Raw genomic sequence first — 26,684 nt, 5'->3', positions numbered from 1 at the left:
CATACGTGAAGATATTTCCTTTTCCAGCTTAGGCCTCAAAGCACTCCAAATAAACACTTGCAAATTCTACAAAAGGAGTGTTTCAAAAGAGTTCTATCAAAAGGAACGTTCAAGTCTGTGAGTTGAATGCACTTATCATACAGAAGTTTCCTGGAATGCTTCTGTCTAGTTTTTATGTGAAGACATTTCCTTTTCCAGCATAGGCCTCAAAGCGCTCCAAATATCCACTTGCAGATTCTTCAAAAAGAGTGTTTCAAAGCTGCTCTTTCAAAAGCAAGGTTCGAGTCTGTGTGTTGAATGCACTCATCGGAAAGAAGTTTCTGAGAATGCTTCTGTCTAGTTCTTACGTGAAGATATTTCCTTTTCCAGCTTAGGCCTCAAAGCGCTCCAAATAAACACTTGCAAATTCTACAAAAGGAGTGTTTCAAAAGAGTTCTATCAAAAGGAACGTTCAAGTCTGTGAGTTTGAATGCACTTATCGTACAGAAGTTTCCTGGAATGCTTCTGTCTAGTTTTTATGTGAAGACATTTCCTTTTCCAACATAGGCCTCAATGCGCTCCAAATAAACACTTGCAGATTCTACAAAAGGAGTGTTTCAAAACTGCTCTTTGGAGAGGAACGTTCAAGTCTCTGAGTTGAATGCACTCATCACACAGAAGTTTCTGAGAATGCTTCTGTCTACTTTTTATGTGAAGATATTTCCTTTTCCAGCATAGGCCTCAAAACGCTCCAAATATCCTCTTGCAGATTCTACAAAAAGAGTGTTTCAAAACTGTTCTATCAAAACGAAGGTTCAACTCTGTGAGTTGAATGAATGCATCATGAAGAACTTTCTGAGAATGCTTCTCTGTAGTTTTTAGGTGAAGATATTCCAAAACCCAGCACAGGCCTCGAAGTGCTCCAAATAACCACTTGCAGATTTTACCAAAAGTGTGTTTCAAAACTGCTCTTTCAATAGGTAAGTTCAAGTCTGTGAGTTGAATGCACTCAACACAAAGAAGTTTCTGAGAATGCTTCTGTTCAGTTTTTATGTGAAGATATTTCCTTTTCCAGCATAGGCCTCAAACGGCTCCAAATATCCACTTGCAGATTCTACAAAAAGAGTTTTTCCAAACTTCTCTATCAATTGGTAGGTTCAACTCTGTGAGTTGAATGAACTCATCACAAAGAAGTTTCTGAGAATGCTTCCATCTATCTAGTTTTTATATGAAGATATTTCCTTTTCCAGCATAGGCCTCAAAGAACTCCAAATAAACACATGCAGATTCTACAAAAGGAGTGTTTCCAAACTGTTCTATCAAAGGGAACGTTCAAGTCTGTGAGTTGAATGCACTCATCACACAGAAGTTTCTCAGAATGCTTCTGTCTAGTTTTTAGGTGAAGAGATTTCATTTCCCAGCATAGGCCTCAAAGCGCTCCAAATATCCACTTGCAGATTCTACGAAAAGTGTGTTTCAAAGCTGCTCTTTCAAAAGCAAGGTTCAAGTCTGTGTGTTGAATGCACTCATCAGAAAGAAGTTTCTGAGAATGCTTCTGTCTAGTTCTTAGGTGAAGATATTTCCTTTTCCAGCTTAGGCCTCAAAGCGCTCCAAATAAACACTTGCAAATTCTACAAAAGGAGTGTTTCAAAAGAGTTCTATCAAAAGGAACGTTCAAGTCTGTGAGTTGAATGCACTTATCATACAGAAGTTTCCTGGAATTTTTCTGTCTAGTTTTTATGTGAAGACATTTCCTTTTCCAGCATAGGCCTCAAAGCGCTCCAAATATCCACTTGCAGATTCTACAAAAAGAGTGTTTCAAAACTGCCTTATCAAAAGCAAGCTTCAACACTGTGAGTAGAATGCACTCATCACAAAGAAGTTTCTGAGAATGCTTCTGTCTAGTTCTTACGTGAAGATATTTCCGTTTCCATCTTAGGCATCAAAGCGCTCCAAATAAACACTTGCAAATTCTACAAAAGGAGTGTTTCAAAAGAGTTCTATTGAAAGGAACGTTCAAGTCTGTGAGTTGAATGCACTTATCATACAGAAGTTTCCTGGAATGCTTCTGTCTAGTTTTTATGTGAAGACATTTCCTTTTCCAACATAGGCCTCAATGCGCTCCAAATAAACACTTGCAGACTCTACAAAAGGAGTGTTTCAAAACTGCTCTTTCGAGAGGAACGTTCAAGTCTGTGAGTTGAATGCACTCATCACACAGAAGTTTCTGAGAATGCTTCTGTCTAGTTTTTATGTGAAGATATTTCGTTTTCCAGCATACGCCTCAAAACGCTCCAAATATCCTCTTGCAGATTCTACAAAAAGAGTGTTTCAAAACTGTTCTATCAAAAGGAAGGTTCAACTCTGTGAGTTGAATGAATGCATCATGAAGAACTTTCTGAGAATGCTTCTCTGTAGTTTTTAGGTGAAGATATTCCAAAACCCAGCACAGGCCTCGAAGTGCTCCAAATAACCACTTGCAGATTTTACCAAAAGAGTGATTCAAAACTGCTCTTTCTATAGATAAGTTCAAGTCTGTGAGTTGAATGCACTCAACACAAAGAAGTTTCTGAGAATGCTTCTGTTCAGTTTTTATGTGAAGATATTTCCTTTTCCAGCATAGGCGTCAAACGGCTCCAAATATCCACTTGCAGATTCTACAAAAAGAGTGTTTCCAAACTTCTCTATCAATTGGTAGGTTCAACTCTGGGAGTTGAATGAGCTCATCACAAAGAAGTTTCTGAGAATACTTCTCTCTAGTTTTTATGTGAAGATAATTCCTTTTCCAACATAGGCCTTAAGGTGCTCCGAGTAAACACTCGCAGATTCTACAAACGTAATGTTTCAAAACTGTTCTGTCAAAAGGAACGTTCAAGTCTGTGAGTTCAATGCACTCATTGCAAAGAGGTTTCTCAGAATGCTTCTGTCTAGTTTTTAGGTTAAGAGATTTCATTTCTCAGCTTAGGCCTCAAAGCGCTCCAAATAAACACTTGCAAATTCTACAAAAGGAGTGTTTCAAAAGAGTTCTATCAAAAGGAACGTTCAAGTCTGTGAGTTGAATGCAGTTATCATACAGAAGTTTCCTGGAATGTTTCTGTCTAGTTTTTATGTGAAGACATTTCCTTTTCCAGCATAGGCCTCAAAGCGCTCCAAATATCCTCTTGAAGATTCTACAAAAAGAGTGTTTCAAAACTGCCCTATCAAAAGCAAGCTTCAACACTGTGAGTAGAATGCACTCATCACAAAGAAGTTTCTGAGAATGCTTCTGTCTAGTTTTTATGTGAAGATATTTCCTTTTCCAACATAGGCCTCAAAGCGCTCCAAATAAACACTTGCAGATTCTACAAAAGGAGTGTTTCAAAACTGCTCTTTCGAGAGGAACGTTCAAGTCTGTGAGTTGAATGCACTCATCACACAGAAGTTTCTGAGAATGCTTCTGTCTAGTTTTTATGTGAAGATATTTCCTTTTCCAGCAGAGGCCTCAAAACGCTCCAAATATCCTCTTGCAGATTCTACAAAAAGAGTGTTTCAAAACTATTCTATCAAAAGGAAAGTTCAACTCTTTGAGTTGAACGAATGCGTTATGAAGAACTTTCTGAGAATGCTTCTCTGTAGTTTTTAGGTGAAGATATTCTAAAACCCAGCAGAGGCCTCGAAGTGCCCCAAATAACCACCTGCAGATTTTACCAAAAGAGTGTTTCAAAACTGCTCTTTCCATAGGTAAGTTCAAGTCTGTGAGTTGAATGCACTCAACACAAAGAAGTTTCTGAGAATGCTTCTGTTCAGTTTTTATGTGAAGATATTTCCTTTTCCAGCATAGGCCTCAAACGGCTCCAAATATCCACTTGCAGATTCTACAAAAAGAGTGTTTCCAAACTTCTCTATCAATTGGTAGGTTCAACTCTGTGAGTTGAATGAACTCATCACAAAGAAGTTTCTGAGAATGCTTCCATCTATCTAGTTTTTATATGAAGATATTTCCTTTTCCAGCATAGGCCTCAAAGAACTCCAAATAAACACATGCAGATTCTACAAAAGGAGTGTTTCCAAACTGTTCTATCAAAGGGAACGTTCAAGTCTGTGAGTTGAATGCACTCATCACACAGAAGTTTCTCAGAATGCTTCTGTCTAGTTTTTAGGTGAAGAGATTTCATTTCCCAGCATAGGCCTCAAAGCGCTCCAAATATCCACTTGCAGATTCTACGAAAAGTGTGTTTGAAAGCTGCTCTTTCAAAAGCAAGGTTCAAGTCTGTGTGTTGAATGCACTCATCAGAAAGAAGTTTCTGAGAATGCTTCTGTCTGGTTCTTAGGTGAAGATATTTCCTTTTCCAGCTTAGGCCTCAAAGCGCTCCAAATAAACACTTGCAAATTCTACAAAAGGAGTGTTTCAAAAGAGTTCTATCAAAAGGAACGTTCAAGTCTGTGAGTTGAATGCACTTATCATACAGAAGTTTCCTGGAATATTTCTGTCTAGTTTTTATGTGAAGACATTTCCTTTTCCAGCATAGGCCTCAAAGCGCTCCAAATATCCACTTGCAGATTCTACAAAAAGAGTGTTTCAAAACTCCCTTATCAAAAGCAAGCTTCAACACTGTGAGTAGAATGCACTCATCACAGAGAAGTTTCTGAGAATGCTTCTGTCTAGTCCTTACGTGAAGATATTTCCTTTTCCAGCTTAGGCATCAAAGCGCTCCAAATAAACACTTGCAAATTCTACAAAAGGAGTGTTTCAAAAGAGTTCTATTGAAAGGAATGTTCAAGTCTGTGAGTTGAATGCACTTATCATACAGAAGTTTCCTGGAATGCTTCTGTCTAGTTTTTATGTGAAGACATTTCCTTTTCCAGCATAGGCCTCAAAGCGCTCCAAATATGCACTTCCAGATTCTACCAAAAGAGTGTTTCAAAACTGCTCTATCAAAAGCAAGCTTCAACACTGTGAGTAGAATGCACTCATCACAAAGAAGTTTCTGAGAATGCTTCTGTCTAGTTTTTATGTGAAGATATTTCCTTTTCCAACATAGGCCTCAAAGCGCTCCAAATAAACACTTGCGGATTCTACAAAAGGAGTGTTTCAAAACTGCTCTTTCGAGAGGAACGTTCAAGTCTGTGAGTTGAATGCACTCATCACACAGAAGTTTCTCAGAATGCTTCTGTCTAGTTTTTATGTGAAGATATTTCCTTTTCCAGCATAGGCCTCAAAGCGCTCCAAACATCCACTTGCAGATTCTACAAAAAGAGGGTTTCAAAACTGCTCTATCAAAAGCAATCTTCAACACTTTGAGTAGAATGCACTCATCAGAAAGAAGTTTCTGAGAATGCTTCTGTTCAGTTTTTATGTGAAGATATTTCCTTTTCCAGCATAGGCCTCAAAACGCTCCAAATATCCTCTTGCAGATTCTACAAAAAGAGTGTTTCAAAACTGTTCTATCAAAAGGAAGGTTCAACTCTGTGAGTTGAATGAATGCATCATGAAGAACTTTCTGAGAATGCTTCTCTGTAGTTTTTAGGTGAAGGTATTCCAAAACCCAGCACAGGCCTCGAAGTGCTCCAAATAACCACTTGCAGATTTTACCAAAAGAGTGTTTCAAAACTGCTCTTTCTATAGGTAAGTTCAAGTCTGTGAGTTGAATGCACTCAACACAAAGAAGTTTCTGAGAATGCTTCTGTTCAGTTTTTATGTGAAGATATTTCCTTTTCCAGCATAGGCCTCAAACGGCTCCAAATATCCACTTGCAGATTCTACAAAAAGAGTGTTTCCAAACTTCTCTATCAATTGGTAGGTTCAACTCTGTGAGTTGAATGAACTCATCACAAAGAAGTTTCTGAGAATGCTTCCATCTAGTTTTTATATGAAGATATTTCCTTTTCCAGCTGAGGCCTCAAAGAACTCCAAGTAAACACATGCAGATTCTACAAAAGGAGAGTTTCAAAACTGTTCTATCAAAGGGAACGTTCAAGTCTGTGAGTTGAATGCACTCATCACACAGAAGTTTCTCAGAATGCCTCTGTTTAGTTTTTAGGTGAAGAGATTTCATTTCCCAGCATAGGCCTCAAAGCGCTCCAAATATCCACTTGCAGATTCTACGAAAAGTGTGTTTCAAAGCTGCTCTTTCAAAAGCAAGGTTCAAGTCTGTGTGTTGAATGCACTCATCAGAAAGAAGTTTCTGAGAATGCTTCTGTCTAGTTCTTAGGTGAAGATATTTCCTTATCCAGCTTAGTCCTCAAAGCGCTCCAAATAAACACTTGCAAATTCTACAAAAGGAGTGTTTCAAAAGAGTTCTATCAAAAGAAATATTCAAGTCTGTGAGTTGAATGCACTTATCATAGAGAAGTTTCCTGGAATGTTTCTGTCTAGTTTTTATGTGAAGACATTTCCTTTTCCAGCATAGGCCTCAAAGTGCTCCAAATATCCACTTGCAGATTCTACAAAAAGAGTGTTTCAAAACTGCTCTATCAAAAGCAAGCTTCAACACTGTGAGTAGAATGCACTCATCACAATAGAAGTTTCTGAGAATGCTTCTGTCTAGTTTTTATGTGAAGATATTTCCTTTTTCAGCTTAGGCCTCAAAGCGCTCCAAATAAACACTTGCAAATTCTACAAAAGGAGTGTTTCAAAAGAGTTCTATCCAAAGGAACGTTCAAGTCTGTGAGTTGAATGCACTTATCATACAGAAGTTTCCTGGAATGCTTCTGTCTAGTTTTTATGTGAAGACATTTCCTTTTCCAGCATAGGCCTCAAAGCGCTCCAAATATCCACTTGAAGATTCTACAAAAAGAGTGTTTCAAAACTGCTCTATCAAAAGCAAGCTTCAAGACTGAGTATAATGCACTCATCACAAAGAAGTTTCTGAGAATGCTTCTGTCTAGTTCTTACGTGAAGATATTTCCTTTTCCAGCTTAGGCCTCAAAGCGCTCCAAAAAAACACTTGCCAATTCTACAAAAGGAGTGTTTCAAAAGAGTTCTGTCAAAAGGAACGTTCAAGTCTGTGAGTTGAATGCACTTATCATACAGAAGTTTCCTGGAATTCTTCTGTCTAGTTTTTATGTGAAGACATTTCCTTTTCCAGCATAGGCCTCAAAGCGCTCCAAATATCCACTTGCAGATTCTACGAAAAGAGTGTTTCAAAACTGCTCTATCAAAAGCAAGCTTCAACACTGTGAGTAGAATGCACTCATCAGAAAGAAGTTTCTGAGAATGCTTCTGTCTATTTCTTACGTGAAGATATTTCCTTTTCCAGCTTAGGCCTCAAAGCGCTCCACATAAACACTTGCAAATTCTACAAAAGGAGTGTTTCAAAAGAGTTCTATCAAAAGGAACGTTCAAGTCTGTGAGTTGAATGCACTCATCACACAGAAGTTTCTGAGAATGCTTCTGTCTAGTTTTTATGTGAAGATATTTCCTTTTCCATCCTAGGCCTCAAAAGGCTCCAAATATCCTCTTGCAGATTCTACAAAAAGAGTGTTTCAAAACTGTTCTATCAAAAGGAAGGTTCAACTCTGTGAGTTGAATGAATGCATCATGAAGAACTTTCTGAGAATGCTTCTCTGTAGTTTTTAGGTGAAGATATTCCAAAACCCAGCACAGGCCTCGAAGTGCTCCAAATAACCACTTGCAGATTTTACCAAAAGAGTGTTTCAAAACTGCTCTTTCTATAGGTAAGTTCAAGTCTGTGAGTTGAATGCACTCAACACAAAGAAGTTTCTGAGAATGCTTCTGTACAGTTTTTATGTGAAGATATTTCGTTTTCCAGCATAGGCCTCAAACGGCTCCAAATGTCCACTTGCAGCTTCTACAAAAAGAATGTTTCCAAACTTCTCTATCAATTGGTAGGTTCAACTCTGTGAGTTGAATGAACTCATCACAAAGAAGTTTCTGAGAATGCTTCCATCTAGTTTTTATACGAAGATATTTCCTTTTCCAGCTTAGGCCTCAAAGAACTCCAAATAAACACATGCAGATTCTACAAAAGGAGAGTTTCAAAACTGTTCTATCAAAGGGAACGTTCAAGTCTGTGAGTTGAATTCACTCATCACACAGAAGTTTCTCAGAATGCTTCTGTTTAGTTTTTAGGTGAAGAGATTTCATTTCCCAGCATAGGCCTCAAAGCGCTGCAAATATCCACTTGCAGATTCTACGAAAAGTGTGTTTCAAAGCTGCTCTTTCAAAAGCAAGGTTTAAGTCCGTGTGTTGAATGCACTCATCAGAAAGAAGTTTCTGAGAATGCTTCTGTCTAGTTCTTAGGTGAAGATATTTCCTTTTCCAGCTTAGGCCTCAAATCGCTCCAAATAAACACTTGCAAATTCTACAAAAGGAGTGTTTCAAAAGAGTTCTATCAAAAGAAACGTTCAAGTCTGTGAGTTGAATGCACTTATCATACAGAAGTTTCCTGGAATGTTTCTGTCTAGTTTTTATGTGAAGACATTTCCTTTTCCAGCATAGGCCTCAAAGCGCTCCAAATATCCACTTGCAGATTCTACAAAAAGAGTGTTTCAAAACTGCTCTATCAAAAGCAAGCCTCAACACTGTGAGTAGAATGCACTCATCACAAAGAAGTTTCTGAGAATGCTTCTGTCTAGTTTTTATGTGAAGGTATTTCCTTTTCCAGCTTAGGCCTCAAAGCGCTCCAAATAAACACTTGCAAATTCTACAAAAGAATTGTTTCAAAAGAGTTCTATCCAAAGGAACGTTCAAGTCTGTCAGTTGAATGCACTTATCATACAGAAGTTTCCTGGAATGCTTCTGTCTAGTTTTTATGTGAAGACATTTCCTTTTCCAGCATAGGCCTCAAAGCGCTCCAAACATCCACTTGCAGATTCTACAAAAAGAGTGTTTCAAAACTGCTCTATCAAAAGCAAGCTTCAACACTTTGAGTAGAATGCACTCATCAGAAAAAAGTTTCTGAGAATGCTTCTGTTCAGTTTTTATGTGAAGATATTTCCTTTTCCAGCATAGGCCTCAAAACGCTCCAAATATCCTCTTGCAGATTCTACAAAAAGAGTGTTTCAAAACTGTTCTATCAAAAGGAAGGTTCAACTCTGTGAGTTGAATGAATGCATCATGAAGAACTTTCTGAGAATGCTTCTCGGTAGTTTTTAGGTGAAGGTATTCCAAAACCCAGCACAGGCCTCGAAGTGCTCCAAATAACCACTTGCAGATTTTACCAAAAGAGTGTTTCAAAACTGCTCTTTCTATAGGTAAGTTCAAGTCTGTGAGTTGAATGCACTCAACACAAAGAAGTTTCTGAGAATGCTTCTGTTCAGTTTTTATGTGAAGATATTTCCTTTTCCAGCATAGGCCTCAAACGGCTCCAAATATCCACTTGCAGATTCTACAAAAAGAGTGTTTCCAAACTTCTCTATCAATTGGTAGGTTCAACTCTGTGAGTTGAATGAACTCATCACAAAGAAGTTTCTGAGAATGCTTCCATCTAGTTTTTATATGAAGATATTTCCTTTTCCAGCTTAGGCCTCAAAGAACTCCAAATAAACACATGCAGATTCTACAAAAGGAGTGTTTCAAAACTGTTCTATCAAAGGGAACGTTCAAGTCTGTGAGTTGAATGCACTCATCACACAGAAGTTTCTCAGAATGCCTCTGTTTAGTTTTCAGGTGAAGAGATTTCATTTCCCAGCATAGGCCTCAAAGCGCTGCAAATATACACTTGCAGATTCTACGAAAAGTGTGTTTCAAAGCTGCTCTTTCAAAAGCAAGGTTCAAGTCTGTGTGTTGAATGCACTCATCAGAAAGAAGTTTCTGAGAATGCTTCTGTCTAGTTCTTAGGTGAAGATATTTCCTTATCCAGCTTAGTCCTCAAAGCGCTCCAAATAAACACTTGCAAATTCTACAAAAGGAGTGTTTCAAAAGAGTTCTATCAAAAGAAATGTTCAAGTCTGTGAGTTGAATGCACTTATCATAGAGAAGTTTCCTGGAATGTTTCTGTCTAGTTTTTATGTGAAGACATTTCCTTTTCCAGCATAGGCCTCAAAGTGCTCCAAATATCCACTTGCAGATTCTACAAAAAGAGTGTTTCAAAACTGCTCTATCAAAAGCAAGCTTCAACACTGTGAGTAGAATGCACTCATCACAGTAGAAGTTTCTGAGAATGCTTCTGTCTAGTTTTTATGTGAAGATATTTCCTTTTTCAGCTTAGGCCTCAAAGCGCTCCAAATAAACACTTGCAAATTCTACAAAAGGAGTGTTTCAAAAGAGTTCTATCCAAAGGAACGTTCAAGTCTGTGAGTTGAATGCACTTATCATACAGAAGTTTCCTGGAATGCTTCTGTCTAGTTTTTATGTGAAGACATTTCCTTTTCCAGCATAGGCCTCAAAGCGCTCCAAATATCCACTTGAAGATTCTACAAAAAGAGTGTTTCAAAACTGCTCTATCAAAAGCAAGCTTCAAGACTGAGTATAATGCACTCATCATAAAGAAGTTTCTGAGAATGCTTCTGTCTATTTCTTACGTGAAGATATTTCCTTTTCCAGCTTAGGCCTCAAAGCGCTCCAAAAAAACACTTGCCAATTCTACAAAAGGAGTGTTTCAAAAGAGTTCTGTCAAAAGGAACGTTCAAGTCTGTGAGTTGAATGCACTTATCATACAGAAGTTTCCTGGAATTCTTCTGTCTAGTTTTTATGTGAAGACATTTCCTTTTCCAGCATAGGCCTCAAAGCGCTCCAAATATCCACTTGCAGATTCTACGAAAAGAGTGTTTCAAAACTGCTCTATCAAAAGCAAGCTTCAACACTGTGAGTAGAATGCACTCATCAGAAAGAAGTTTCTGAGAATGCTTCTGTCTATTTCTTACGTGAAGATATTTCCTTTTCCAGCTTAGGCCTCAAAGCGCTCCACATAAACACTTGCAAATTCTACAAAAGGAGTGTTTCAAAAGAGTTCTATCAAAAGGAACGTTCAAGTCTGTGAGTTGAATGCACTCATCACACAGAAGTTTCTGAGAATGCTTCTGTCTAGTTTTTATGTGAAGATATTTCCTTTTCCATCATAGGCCTCAAAAGGCTCCAAATATCCTCTTGCAGATTCTACAAAAAGAGTGTTTCAAAACTGTTCTATCAAAAGGAAGGTTCAACTCTGTGAGTTGAATGAATGCATCATGAAGAACTTTCTGAGAATGCTTCTCTGTAGTTTTTAGGTGAAGATATTCCAAAACCCAGCACAGGCCTCGAAGTGCTCCAAATAACCACTTGCAGATTTTACCAAAAGAGTGTTTCAAAACTGCTCTTTCTATAGGTAAGTTCAAGTCTGTGAGTTGAATGCACTCAACACAAAGAAGTTTTGGAGAATGCTTCTGTTCAGTTTTTATGTGAAGATATTTCCTTTTCCAGCATAGGCCTCAAACGGCTCCAAATATCCACTTGCAGATTCTACAAAAAGAGTGTTTCCAAACTTCTCTATCAATTGGTAGGTTCAACTCTGTGAGTTGAACGAACTCATCACAAAGAAGTTTCTGAGAATCCTTCTCTCTAGTTTTTATGTGAAGATGTTTCCTTTTCCAACATAGGCCTCAAGGTGCTCCGAATAAACACTTGCAGATTCTACAAACGTAATGTTTCAAAACTGTTCTGTCAAAAGGAACGTTCAAGTCTGTGAGTTGAATGCACTCATTGCAAAGAAGTTTCTCAGAATGCTTCTGTCTAGTTTTTAGGTGAAGAGATTTCATTTCCCAGCATAGGCCTCAAAGCGCTCCAAATATCCACTTGAAGATTCTATAAGAAGAGTGTTTCCAAACTGCTCTTTCAAAAGGAAGCTTCAAGTCTGTGAGTTGAATGCACTCATCACAAAGAAGTTTCTGAGAATGCTTCCGTCTAGTTTCTATATGAAGATATTTCCTTTTCCAACATAGGCCTCAAAGTGCTCCAAATAAACCCTTGCAGATTCTACAAAAGGAGTGTCTCAAAACTGCTCTTTCTATAGGTAAGTCCAAGTCTGTGAGTTGAATGCACTCAACACAAAGAAGTTTCTGAGAATGCTTCTGTTCAGTTTTTATGTGAAGATATTTCCTTTTCCAGCATAGGCCTCAAACGGCTCCAAATATCCACTTGCAGATTCTTCAAAAAGAGTGTTTCCAAACTTCTCTATCAATTGGTAGGTTCAACTCTGTGAGTTGAATGAACTCATCACAAAGAAGTTTCTGAGAATGCTTCCATCTAGTTTTTATATGAAGATATTTCCTTTTCCAGCATAGGCCTCAAAGAACTCCAAGTAAACACATGCAGATTCTACAAAAGGAGTGTTTCAAAACTGTTCTATCAAAGGGAACGTTCAAGTCTGTGAGTTGAATGCACTCATCACACAGAAGTTTCTCAGAATGCTTCTGTCTAGTTTTTAGGTGAAGAGATTTCATTTCCCAGCATAGGCCTCAAAGCGCTCCAAATATCCACTTGCAGATTCTACGAAAAGTGTGTTTCAAAGCTGCTCTTTCAAAAGCAAGGTTCAAGTCTGTGTGTTGAATGCACTCATCAGAAAGAAGTTTCTGAGAATGCTTCTGTCTAGTTCTTAGGTGAAGATATTTCCTTTTCCAGCTTAGGCCTCAAAGCGCTCCAAATAAACACTTGCAAATTCTACAAAAGGAGTGTTTCAAAAGAGTTCTATCAAAAGGAACGTTCAAGTCTGTGAGTTGAATGCACTTATCATACAGAAGTTTCCTGGAATGTTTCTGTCTAGTTTTTATGTGAAGACATTTCCTTTTCCAGCATAGGCTTCAAAGCGCTCCAAATATCCACTTGCAGATTCTACAAAAAGAGTGTTTCAAAACTGCTCTATCAAAAGCAAGCTTCAACACTGTGAGTAGAATCCACTCATCACAAAGAAGTTTCTGAGAATGCTTCTGTCTAGTTCTTCCGTGAAGATATTTCCTTTTCCAGCTTAGGCCTCAAAGCGCTCCAAATAAACACTTGCAGATTCTACAAAAGGAGTGTTTCAAAACTGCTCTTTCGAGAGGAACGTTCAAGTCTGTGAGTTGAATGTACTCATCACACAGAAGTTTCTGAGAATGCTTCTGTCTAGTTTTTATGTGAAGATATTTCCTTTTCCAGCAGAGGCCTCAAAACGCTCCAAATATCCTCTTGCAGATTCTACAAAAAGAGTGTTTCAAAACTATTCTATCAAAAGGAAGGTTCAACTCTGTGAGTTGAATGAATGCGTCATGAAGAACTTTCTGAGAATGCTTCTCTGTAGTTTTTAGGTGAAGATATTCCAAAACCCAGCACAGGCCTCGAAGTGCTCCAAATAACCACCTGCAGATTTTACCAAAAGAGTGTTTCAAAACTGCTCTTTCTATAGGTAAGTTCAAGTCTGTGAGTTGAATGCACTCAACAAAAAGAAGTTTCTGAGAATGCTTCTGTTCAGTTTTTATGTGAAGATATTTCCTTTTCCAGCATAGGCCTCAAATGGCTCCAAATATCCACTTGCAGATTCAACAAAAAGAGTGTTTCCAAACTTCTCTATCAATTGGTAGGTTCAACTCTCTGAGTTGAATGAACTCATCAGAAAGAAGTTTCTGAGAATGCTTCCATCTATCTAGTTTTTATATGAAGATATTTCCTTTTCCAGCATAGGCCTCAAAGAACTCCAAATAAACACATGCAGATTCTACAAAAGGAGTGTTTCAAAACTGTTCTATCAAAGGGAACGTTCAAGTCTGTGAGTTGAATGCACTCATAACACAGAAGTTTCTCAGAATGCTTCTGTCTAGTTTTTAGGTGAAGAGATTTCATTTCCCAGCATAGGCCTCAAAGCGCTCCAAATATCCACTTGCAGATTCTACGAAAAGTGTGTTTCAAAGCTGCTCTTTCAAAAGCAAGGTTCAAGTCTGTGTGTTGAATGCACTCATCAGAAAGAAGTTTCTGAGAATGCTTCTGTCTAGTTCTTAGGTGAAGATATTTCCTTTTCCAGCAGAGGCCTCAAAACGCTCCAAATATCCTCTTGCAGATTCTACAAAAAGAGTGTTTCAAAACTATTCTATCAAAAGGAAGGTTCAACTCTGTGAGTTGAATGAATGCGTCATGAAGAAATTTCTGAGAATGCTTCTCTGTAGTTTTTAGGTGAAGATATTCCAAAACCCAGCACAGGCCTCGAAGTGCTCCAAATAACCTCTTGCTGATTTTACCAAAATAGTGTTTCAGAACTGCTCTTTCTATAGGCAAGTTCAAGTCTGTGAGTTGAATGCACTCAACACAAAGAAGTTTCTGAGAATGCTTCTGTTCAGTTTTTATGTGAAGATATTTCCTTTTCCAGCATAGGCCTCAAACGGCTCCAAGTATCCACTTGCAGATTCTACAAAAAGAGTGTTTCCAAACTTCTCTATCAATTGGTAGGTTCAACTCTGTGAGTTGAATGAACTCATCACAAAGAAGTTTCTGAGAATGCTTCCATCTAGTTTTTATATGAAGATATTTCCTTTTCCAGCTTAGGCCTCAAAGAATTCCAAATAAACACATGCAGATTCTACAAAAGGAGGGTTTGCAAACTGTTCTATCAAAGGGAACGTTCAAGTCTGTGAGTTGAATGCACTCATCACACAGAAGTTTCTCAGAATGCTTCTGTCTAGTTTTTAGGTGAAGAGATTTCATTTCCCAGCATAGGCCTCAAAGCGCTCCAAATATCCACTTGCAGATTCTACGAAAAGTGTGTTTCAAAGCTGCTCTTTCAAAAGCAAGGTTCAAGTCTGTGTGTTGAATGCACTCATCAGAAAGAAGTTTCTGAGAATGCTTCTGTCTAGTTCTTAGGTGAAGATATTTCCTTTTCCAGCTTAGGCCTCAAAGCGCTCCAAATAAACACTTGCAAATTCTACAAAAGGAGTGTTTCAAAAGAGTTCTATCAAAAGGAACGTTCAAGTCTGTGAGTTGAATGCACTTATCATACAGAAGTTTCCTGGAATGTTTCTGTCTAGGTTTTATGTGAAGACATTTCCTTTTCCAGCATAGGCCTCAAAGCGCTCCAAATATCCACTTGCAGATTCTACAAAAAGAGTGTTTCAAAACTGCTCTATCAAAAGCAAGCTTCAAGACTGTGAATAGAATGAACTCATCACAAAGAAGTTTCTGAGAATGCTTCTGTCTAGTTCTTACGTGAAGATATTTCCTTTTCCAGCTTAGGCGTCAATGCGCTCCAAATAAACACTTGCAAATTCTACAAAAGGAGTGTTTCAAAATAGTTCTAGCAAAAGGAACGTTCAAGTCTGTGAGTTGAATGCACTTATCATACAGAAGTTTCCTGGAATGCTACTGTCTAGTTTTTATGTGAAGACATTTCCTTTTCCAGCATAGGCCTCAAAGCGCTCCAAATATCCACTTGCAGATTCTACAAAAACAGTGTTTCAAAACTGCTCTATCAAAAGCAAGCTTCAACACTGTGAGTAGAATGCACTCATCACAAAGAAGTTTCTGAGAATGCTTCTGTCTAGTTTTTATGTGAAGATATTTCCTTTTCCAACATAGGCCTCAAAGCGCTCCAAATAAACACTTGCAGATTCTACAAAAGGAGTGTTTCAAAACTGCTCTTTCGAGAGGAACGTTCAAGTCTGTGAGTTGAATGCACTCATCACACAGAAGTTTCTGAGAATGCTTCTGTCTAGTTTTTATGTGAAGATATTTCCTTTTCCAGCATAGGCCTCAAAACGCTCCAAATATCCTCTTGCAGACTCTACAAAAAGAGTGTTTCAAAACTGTTCTATCAAAAGGAAGGTTCAACTCTGTGAGTTGAATGAATGCATCATGAAGAACTTTCTCAGAATGCTTCTCTGTAGTTTTTAGGTGAAGATATTCCAAAACCCAGCACAGGCCTCGAAGTGCTCAAAATAACCACTTGCAGATTTTACCAAAAGTGTGTTTCAAAACTGCTCTTTCTATAGGTAAGTTCAAGTCTGTGAGTTGAATGCACTCAACACAAAGAAGTTTCTGATAATGCTTCTGTACAGTTTTTATGTGAAGATATTTCCTTTTCCAGCACAGGCCTCAAACGGCTCCAAATATCCACTTGCAGCTTCTACAAAAAGAGTGTTTCCAAACTTCTCTATCAATTGGTAGGTTCAACTCTGTGAGTTGAATGAACTCATCACAAAGAAGTTTCTGAGAATGCTTCCATCTAGTTTTTATATGACGATATTTCCTTTTCCAGCTTAGGCCTCAAAGAACTCCAAATAAACACATGCAGATTCTACAAAAGGAGAGTTTCAAAACTGTTCTATCAAAGGGAACGTTCAAGTCTGTGAGTTGAATTCACTCATCACACAGAAGTTTCTCAGAATGCTTCTGTGTAGTTTTTAGGTGAAGAGATTTCATTTCCCAGCATAGGCCTCAAAGCGCTGCAAATATCCACTTGTAGATTCTACGAAAAGTGTGTTTCAAAGCTGCTCTTTCAAAAGAAAGGTTTAAGTCTGTGTGTTGAATGCACTCATCAGAAAGAAGTTTCTGAGAATGCTTCTGTCTAGTTCTTAGGTGAAGATATTTCCTTTTCCAGCTTAGGCCTCAAATCGCTCCAAATAAACACTTGCAAATTCTACAAAAGGAGTGTTTCAAAAGAGTTCTATCAAAAGAAACGTTCAAGTCTGTGAGTTGAATGCACTTATCATACAGAAGTTTCCTGGAATGTTTCTGTCTAGTTTTTATGTGAAGACATTTCCTTTTCCAGCATAGGCCTCAAAGCGCTCCAAATATCCACTTGCAGATTCTACAAAAAGAGTGTTTCAAAACTGCTCTATCAAAAGCAAGCTTCAACACTGTGAGTAGAATGCACTCATCACAAAGAAGTTTCTGATAATGCTTCTGTCTAGTTTTTATGTGAAGATATTTCCTTTTCCAGCTTAGGCCTCAAAGCGCTCCAAATAAACACTTGCAAATTCTACAAAAGGAGTGTTTCAAAAGAGTTCTATCCAAAGGAACGTTCAAGTCTGTCAGTTGAATGCACTTATCATACAGAAGTTTCCTGGAATGCTTCTGTCTAGTTTTTATGTGAAGACATTTCCTTTTCCAGCATAGGCCTCAAAGCGCTCCAAACATCCACTTGCAGATTCTACAAAAAGAGTGTTTCAAAACTGCTCTATCAAAAGCAAGCTTCAACACTTTGAGTAGAATGCACTCATCAGAAAAAAGTTTCTGAGAATGCTTCCGTTCAGTTTTTATGTGAAGATATTTCCTTTTCCAGCATAGGCCTCAAAACACTCCAAATATCCTCTTGCAGATTCTACAAAAAGAGTGTTTCAAAACTGTTCTATCAAAAGGAAGGTTCAACTCTGTGAGTTGAATGAATGCATCATGAAGAACTTTCTGAGAATGCTTCTCGGTAGTTTTTAGGTGAAGGTATTCCAAAACCCAGCACAGGCCTCGAAGTGCTCCAAATAACCACTTGCACATTTTACCAAAAGAGTGTTTCAAAACTGCTCTTTCTATAGGTAAGTTCAAGTCTGTGAGTTGAATGCACTCAACACAAAGAAGTTTCTGAGAATGCTTCTGTTCAGTTTTTATGTGAAGATATTTCCTTTTCCAGCATAGGCCTCAAACGGCTCCAAATATCCACTTGCAGATTCTACAAAAAGAGTGTTTCCAAACTTCTCTATCAATTGGTAGGTTCAACTCTGTGAGTTGAATGAACTCATCACAAAGAAGTTTCTGAGAATGCTTCCATCTAGTTTTTATATGAAGATATTTCCTTTTCCAGCTTAGGCCTCAAAGAACTCCAAATAAACACATGCAGATTCTACAAAAGGAGTGTTTCAAAACTGTTCTATCAAAGGGAACGTTCAAGTCTGTGAGTTGAATGCACTCATCACACAGAAGTTTCTCAGAATGCCTCTGTTTAGTTTTCAGGTGAAGAGATTTCATTTCCCAGCATAGGCCTCAGAGCGCTGCAAATATCCACTTGCAGATTCTACGAAAAGTGTGTTTCAAAGCTGCTCTTTCAAAAGCAAGGTTCAAGTCTGTGTGTTGAATGCCCTCATCAGAAAAAAGTTTCTGAGAATGCTTCTGTCTAGTTCTTAGGTGAAGATATTTCCTTATCCAGCTTAGTCCTCAAAGCGCTCCAAATAAACACTTGCAAATTCTACAAAAGGAGTGTTTCAAAAGAGTTCTATCAAAAGAAACGTTCAAGTCTGTGAGTTGAATGCACTTATCATAGAGAAGTTTCCTGGAATGTTTCTGTCTAGTTTTTATGTGAAGACATTTCCTTTTCCAGCATAGGCCTCAAAGTGCTCCAAATATCCACTTGCAGATTCTACAAAAAGAGTGTTTCAAAACTGCTCTATCAAAAGCAAGCTTCAACACTGTGAGTAGAATGCACTCATCACAAAGAAGTTTCTGAGAATGCTTCTGTCTATTTCTTACGTGAAGATATTTCCTTTTCCAGCTTAGGCCTCAAAGCGCTCCAAATAAACACTTGCAAATTCTACAAAAGGAGTGTTTCAAAAGAGTTCTAACAAAAGGAACGTTCAAGTCTGTGAGTTGAATGCACTCATCACACAGAAGTTTCTGAGAATGCTTCTGTCTAGTTTTTATGTGAAGATATTTCCTTTTCCAACATAGGCCTCAAGGTGCTCCGAATAAACACTTGCAGATTCTACAAACGTAATGTTTCAAAACTGTTCTGTCAAAAGGAACGTTCAAGTCTGTGAGTTGAATGCACTCATTGCAAAGAAGTTTCTCAGAATGCTTCTGTCTAGTTTTTAGGGGAAGAGATTTCATTTCCCAGCATAGGCCTCAAAGCGCTCCAAATATCCACTTGAAGATTCTATAAGAAGAGTGTTTCCAAACTGCTCTTTCAAAAGGAAGCTTCAAGTCTGTGAGTTGAATGCACTCCTCACAAAGAAGTTTCTGAGAATGCTTCCGTCTAGTTTCTATATGAAGATATTTCCTTTTCCAACATAGGCCTCAAAGTGCTCCAAATAAATCCTTGCAGATTCTACAAAAGGAGTGTCTCAAAACTGCTCTTTCTATAGGTAAGTCCAAGTCTGTGAGTTGAATGCACTCAACACAAAGAAGTTTCTGAGAATGCTTCTGTTCAGTTTTTATGTGAAGATATTTCCTTTTCCAGCATAGGCCTCAAACGGCTCCAAATATCCACTTGCAGATTCTACAAAAAGAGTGTTTCCAAACTTCTCTATCAATTGGTAGGTTCAACTCTGTGAGTTGAATGAACTCATCACAAAGAAGTTTCTGAGAATGCTTCCATCTAGTTTTTATATGAAGATATTTCCTTTTCCAGCATAGGCCTCAAAGAACTCCAAATAAACACATGCAGATTCTACAAAAGGAGTGTTTCAAAACTGTTCTATCAAAGGGAACGTTCAAGTCTGTGAGTTGAATGCACTCATAACACAGAAGTTTCTCAGAATGCTTCTGTCTAGTTTTTAGGTGAAGAGATTTCATTTCCCAGCATAGGCCTCAAAGCGCTCCAAATATCCACTTGCAGATTCTACGAAAAGTGTGTTTCAAAGCTGCTCTTTCAAAAGCAAGGTTCAAGTCTGTGTGTTGAATGCACTCATCAGAAAGAAGTTTCTGAGAATGCTTCTGTCTAGTTCTTAGGTGAAGATATTTCCTTTTCCAGCTTAGGCCTCAAAGCGCTCCAAATAAACACTTGCAAATTCTACAAAAGGAGTGTTTCAAAAGAGTTCTATCAAAAGGAACGTTCAAGTCTGTGAGTTGAATGCACTTATCATACAGAAGTTTCCTGGAATGTTTCTGTCTAGTTTTTATGTGAAGACATTTCCTTTTCCAGCATAGGCCTCAAAGCGCTCCAAATATCCACTTGAAGATTCTACAAAAAGAGTGTTTCAAAACTGCCCTAACAAAAGCAAGCTTCAACACTGTGAGTAGAATGCACTCATCACAAAGAAGTTTCTGAGAATGCTTCTGTCTAGTTCTTACGTGAAGATATTTCCTTTTCCAGCTTAGGCATCAAAGCGCTCCAAATAAACACTTGCAAATTCTACAAAAGGAGTGTTTCAAAAGAGTTCTATTGAAAGGAACGTTCAAGTCTGTGAGTTGAATGCACTTATCATACAGAAGTTTCCTGGAATGCTTCTGTCTAGTTTTTATGTGGAGACATTTCCTTTTCCAGCTTAGGCCTCAAAGCGTTCCAAATATGCACTTCCAGATTCTACAAAAAGAGTGTTTCAAAACTGCTCTATCAAAAGCAAGCTTCAACACTGTGAGTAGAATGCACTCATCACAAAGAAGTTTCTGAGAATGCTTCTGTCTAGTTTTTATGTGAAGATATTTCCTTTTCCAACATAGGCCTCAAAGCGCTCCAAATAAACACTTGCAGATTCTACAAAAGGAGTGTTTCAAAACTGCTCTCTCGAGAGGAACGTTCAAGTCTGTGAGTTGAATGCACTCATCACACAGAAGTTTCTGAGAATGCTTCTGTCTAGTTTTTATGTGAAGATATTTCCTTTTCCAGCATAGGCCTCAAAACGCTCCAAATATCCTCTTGCAGATTCTACAAAAAGAGTGTTTCAAAACTATTCTATCAAAAGGAAGGTTCAACTCTGTGAGTTGAATGAATGCATCATGAAGAACGTTCTGAGAATACTTCTCTGTAGTTTTTAGGTGAAGATATTCCAAAACCCAGCACAGGCCTCGAAGTGCTCCAAATAACCTCTTGCTGATTTTACCAAAAGAGTGTTTCAGAACTGCTCTTTCTATAGGCAAGTTCAAGTCTGTGAGTTGAATGCACTCAACACAAAGAAGTTTCTGAGAATGCTTCTGTTCAGTTTTTATGTGAAGATATTTCCTTTTCCAGCATAGGCCTCAAACGGCTCCAAGTATCCACTTGCAGATTCTACAAAAAGAGTGTTTCCAAACTTCTCTATCAATTGGTAGGTTCAACTCTGTGAGTTGAATGAACTCATCACAAAGAAGTTTCTGAGAATGCTTCCATCTAGTTTTTATATGAAGATATTTCCTTTTCCAGCATAGGCCTCAAAGAACTCCAAATAAACACATGCAGATTCTACAAAAGGAGGGTTTGCAAACTGTTCTATCAAAGGGAACGTTCAAGTCTGTGAGTTGAATGCACTCATCACACAGAAGTTTCTCAGAATGCTTCTGTCTAGTTTTTAGGTGAAGAGATTTCATTTCCCAGCATAGGCCTCAAAGCGCTCCAAATATCCACTTGCAGATTCTACGAAAAGTGTGTTTCAAAGCTGCTCTTTCAAAAGCAAGGTTCAAGTCCGTGTGTTGAATGCACTCATCAGAAAGAAGTTTCTGAGAATGCTTCTGTCTAGTTCTTAGGTGAAGATATTTCCTTTTCCAGCTTAGGCCTCAAAGCGCTCCAAATAAGCACTTGCAAATTCTACAAAAGGAGTGTTTCAAAAGAGTTCTATCAAAAGGAACGTTCAAGTCTGTGAGTTGAATGCACTTGTCCTACAGAAGTTTCCTGGAATGCTTCTGTCTAGTTTTTATGTGAAGACATTTCCTTTTCCAGCATAGGCCTCAAAGCGCTCCAAATATCCACTTGCAGATTCTACGAAAAGAGTGTTTCAAAACTGCTCTATCAAAAGCAAGCTTCAACACTGTGAGTAGAATGCACTCATCACAAAGAAGTTTCTGAGAATGCTTCTGTCTAGTTTTTATGTGAAGATATTTCCTTTTCCAACATAGGCCTCAAAGCGCTCCAAATAAACACTTGCAGATTCTACAAAAGGAGTGTTTCAAAACTGCTCTTTCGAGAGGAACGTTCAAGTCTGTGAGTTGAATGCACTCATCACACAGAAGTTTCTGAGAATGCTTCTGTCTAGTTTTTATGTGAAGATATTTCCTTTTCCAGCATAGGCCTCAAAACGCTCCAAATATCCTCTTGCAGATTCTACAAAAAGAGTGTTTCAAAACTATTCTATCAAAAGGAAGGTTCAATTCTGTGAGTTGAATGAATGCGTCATGAAGAACTTTCTGAGAATACTTCTCTGTAGTTTTTAGGTGAAGATATTCAAAAACCCAGCACAGGCCTCGAAGTGCTCCAAATAACCACCTGCAGATTTTACCAAAAGAGTGTTTCAAAACTGCTCTTTCCATAGGTAAGTTCAAGTCTGTGAGTTGAATGCACTCAACAAAAAGAAGTTTCTGAGAATGCTTCTGTTCAGTTTTTATGTGAAGATATTTCCTTTTCCAGCATAGGCCTCAAACGGCTCCAAATATCCACTTGCAGATTCTACAAAAAGAGTGTTTCCAAACTTCTCTATCAATTGGTAGGTTCAACTCTGTGAGTTGAATGAACTCATCACAAAGAAGTTTCTGAGAATGCTTCCATCTATATAGTTTTTATATGAAGATATTTCCTTTTCCAGCATAGGCCTCAAAGAACTCCAAATAAACACATGCAGATTCTACAAAAGGAGTGTTTCAAAACTGTTCTATCAAAGGGAACGTTCAAGTCTGTGAGTTGAATGCACTGATCACACAGAAGTTTCTCAGAATGCTTCTGTCTAGTTTTGAGGTGAAGAGATTTCATTTCCCAGCATAGGCCTCAAAGCGCTCCAAATATCCACTTGCAGATTCTACGAAAAGTGTGTTTCAAAGCTGCTCTTTCAAAAGCAAGGTTCAAGTCTGTGTGTTGAATGCACTCATCAGAAAGAAGTTTCTGAGAATGCTTCTGTCTAGTTCTTAGGTGAAGATATTTCCTTTTCCAGCTTAGGCCTCAAAGCGCTCCAAATAAACACTTGCAAATTCTACAAAAGGAGTGTTTCAAAAGAGTTCTATCAAAAGGAACGTTCAAGTCTGTGAGTTGAATGCACTTATCATACAGAAGATTCCTGGAATGCTTCTGTCTAGTTTTTATGTGAAGACATTTCCTTTTCCAGCATAGGCCTCAAAGCGCTCCAAATATCCACTTGAAGATTCTACAAAAAGAGTGTTTCAAAACTGCCCTATCAAAAGCAAGCTTCAACACTGTGAGTAGAATGCACTCATCACAAAGAAGTTTCTGAGAATGCTTCTGTCTAGTTCTTACGTGAAGATATTTCCTTTTCCAGCTTAGGCATCAAAGCGCTCCAAATAAACACTTGCAAATTCTACAAAAGGAGTGTTTCAAAAGAGTTCTATTGAAAGGAACGTTCAAGTCTGTGAGTTGAATGCACTTATCATACAGAAGTTTCCTGGAATGCTTCTGTCTAGTTTTTATGTGAAGACATTTCCTTTTCCAGCGTAGGCCTCAAAGCGCTCCAAATATGCACTAACAGATTCTACAAAAAGAGTGTTTCAAAACTGCTCTATCAAAAGCAAGCTTCAACACAGTGAGTAGAATGCACTCATCACAAAGAAGTTTCTGAGAATGCTTCTGTCTAGTTTTTATGTGAAGATATTTCCTTTTCCAACATAGGCCTTAAGGTGCTCCGAGTAAACACTCGCAGATTCTACAAACGTAATGTTTCAAAACTGTTCTGTCAAAAGGAAGGTTGAAGTCTGTGAGTTCAATGCACTCATTGCAAAGAGGTTGCTCAGAATGCTTCTGTCTAGTTTTTAGGTGAAGAGATTTCATTTCCCAGCTTAGGCCTCAAAGCGCTCCAAATAAACACTTGCAAATTCTACAAAAGGAATGTTTCAAAAGAGTTCTATCAAAAGGAACGTTCAAGTCTGTGAGTTGAATGCACTTATCATACAGAAGTTTCCTGGATTGTTTCTGTCTAGTTTTTATGTGAAGACATTTCCTTTTCCAGCATAGGCCTCAAAGCGCTCCAAACATCCACTTGAAGATTCTACAAAAAGAGTGTTTCAAAACTGCCCTATCAAAAGCAAGCTTCAACACTGTGAGTAGAATGCACTCATCACAAAGAAGTTTCTGAGAATGCTTCTGTCTAGTTTTTATGTGAAGATATTTCCTTTTCCAACATAGGCCTCAAAGCGCTCCAAATAAACACTTGCAGATTCTACAAAAGGAGTGTTTCAAAACTGCTCTTTCGAGAGGAACGTTCAAGTCTGTGAGTTGAATGCACTCATCACACAGAAGTTTCTGAGAATGCTTCTGTCTAGTTTTTATGTGAAGATATTTCCTTTTCCAGCAGAGGCCTCAAAACGCTCCAAATATCCTCTTGCAGATTCTACAAAAAGAGTGTTTCAAAACTATTCTATCAAAAGGAAAGTTCAACTCTGTGAGTTGAACGAATGCGTCATGAAGAACTTTCTGAGAATGCTTCTCTGTAGTTTTTAGGTGAAGATATTCCAAAACCCAGCACAGGCCTCGAAGTGCTCCAAATAACCACCTGCAGATTTTACCAAAAGAGTGTTTCAAAACTGCTCTTTCTATAGGTAAGTTCAAGTCTGTGAGTTGAATGCACTCAACACAAAGAAGTTTCTGAGAATGCTTCTGTTCAGTTTTTATGTGAAGATATTTCCTTTTCCAGCATAGGCCTCAAACGGCTCCAAATATCCACTTGCAGATTCTACAAAAAGAGTGTTTCCAAACTTCTCTATCAATTGGTAGGTTCAACTCTGTGAGTTGAATGACCTCATCACAAAGAAGTTTCTGAGAATGCTTCCATCTAGTTTTTATATGAAGATATTTCCTTTTCCAGCATAGGCCTCAAAGAACTCCAAATAAACACATGCAGATTCTACAAAAGGAGTGTTTCCAAACTGTTCTATCAAAGGGACCGTTCAAGTCTGTGAGTTGAATGCACTCATCACTCAGAAGTTTCTCAGAATGCTTCTGTCTAGTTTTTAGGTGAAGAGATTTCATTTCCCTGCATAGGCCTCAAAGCGCTCCAAATATCCACTTGCAGATTCTACGAAAAGTGTGTTTCAAAGCTGCTCTTTCAAAAGCAAGGTTCAAGTCTGTGTGTTGAATGCACTCATCAGAAAGAAGTTTCTGAGAATGCTTCTGTCTAGTTCTTCGGTGAAGATGTTTCCCTTTCCAGCTTAGGCCTCAAAGCGCTCCAAATAAACACTTGCAAATTCTACAAAAGGAGTGTTTCAAAAGAGTTCTATCAAAAGGAACGTTCAAGTCTGTGAGTTGAATGCACTTATCATACAGAAGTTTCCTGGAATGTTTCTGTCTAGTTTTTATGTGAAGACATTTCCTTTTCCAGCATAGGCCTCAAAGAGCTCCAAATATCCACTTGCAGATTCTACAAAAAGAGTGTTTCAAAACTGCTCTATCAAAAGCAAGCTTCAACACTGTGAGTAGAATGCACTCATCACAAAGAAGTTTCTGAGAATGCTTCTGTCTAGTTCTTCCGTGAAGATATTTCCTTTTCCAGCTTAGGCCTCAAAGCGCTCCAAATAAACACTTGCAAATTCTACAAAAGGAGTGTTTCAAAAGAGTTCTAGCAAAAGGAACGTTCAAGTCTGTGAGTTGAATGCACTTATCATACAGAAGTTTCCTGGAATGCTTCTGTCTAGTTTTTATGTGAAGACATTTCCTTTTCCAGCATAGGCCTCAAAGCGCTCCAAATATGCACTTACAGATTCTACAAAAAGAGTGTTTCAAAACTGCTCTATCCAAAGCAAGCTTCAACACTGTGAGTAGAATGCACTCATCACAAAGAAGTTTCTGAGAATGCTTCTGTATAGTTTTTATGTGAAGATATTTCCTTTTCCAACATAGGCCTCAAAGCGCTCCAAATAAACACTTGCAGATTCTACAAAAGGAGTGTTTCAAAACTGCTCTTTCGAGAGGAACGTTCAAGTCTGTGAGTTGAATGCACTCATCACACAGAAGTTTCTGAGAATGCTTCTGTCTAGTTTTTATGTGAAGATATTTCCTTTTCCAGCATAGGCCTCAAAACGCTCCAAATATCCTCTTGCAGATTCTACAAAAAGAGTGTTTCAAAACTGTTCTATCAAAAGGAAGGTTCAACTCTGTGAGTTGAATGAATGCATCATGAAGAACTTTCTGAGAATGCTTCTCTGTAGTTTTTAGGTGAAGATATTCCAAAACCCAGCACAGGCCTCGAAGTGCTCCAAATAACCACTTGCAGATTTTACCAAAAGAGTGATTCAAAACTGCTCTTTCTATAGATAAGTTCAAGTCTGTGAGTTGAATGCACTCAACACAAAGAAGTTTCTGAGAATGCTTCTGTTCAGTTTTTATGTGAAGATATTTCCTTTTCCAGCAGAGGCCTCAAACGGCTCCAATTATCCACTTGCAGATTCTACAAAAAGAGTGTTTCCAAACTTCTCTATCAATTGGTAGGTTCAACTCTGTGAGTTGAATGAACTCATCACAAAGAAGTTTCTGAGAATACTTCTCTCTAGTTTTTATGTGAAGATATTTCCTTTTCCAACATAGGCCTTAAGGTGCTCCGAGTAAACACTCGCAGATTCTACAAACGTAATGTTTCAAAACTGTTCTGTCAAAAGGAACGTTCAAGTCTGTGAGTTCAATGCACTCATTGCAAAGAGGTTGCTCAGAATGCTTCTGTCTAGTTTTTAGGTGAAGAGATTTCATTTCCCAGCTTAGGCCTCAAAGCGCTCCAAATAAACACTTGCAAATTCTACAAAAGGAGTGTTTCAAAAGAGTTCTATCAAAAGGAACGTTCAAGTCTGTGAGTTGAATGCACTTATCATACAGAAGTTTCCTGGAATGTTTCTGTCTAGTTTTTATGTGAAGACATTTCCTTTTCCAGCATAGGCCTCAAAGCGCTCCAAATATCCACTTGAAGACTCTACAAAAAGAGTGTTTCAAAACTGCCCTATCAAAAGCAAGCTTCAACACTGTGAGTAGAATGCACTCATCACAAAGAAGTTTCTGAGAATGCTTCTG

Source organism: Pongo abelii, chromosome 15 (assembly GCF_028885655.2).
Source record: "Pongo abelii isolate AG06213 chromosome 15, NHGRI_mPonAbe1-v2.0_pri, whole genome shotgun sequence".
Classification (NCBI taxonomy): domain Eukaryota; kingdom Metazoa; phylum Chordata; class Mammalia; order Primates; family Hominidae; genus Pongo; species Pongo abelii.
The sequence above is the reverse complement of the archived record's forward strand: the minus strand, read 5'-3'. Positions refer to the sequence as shown.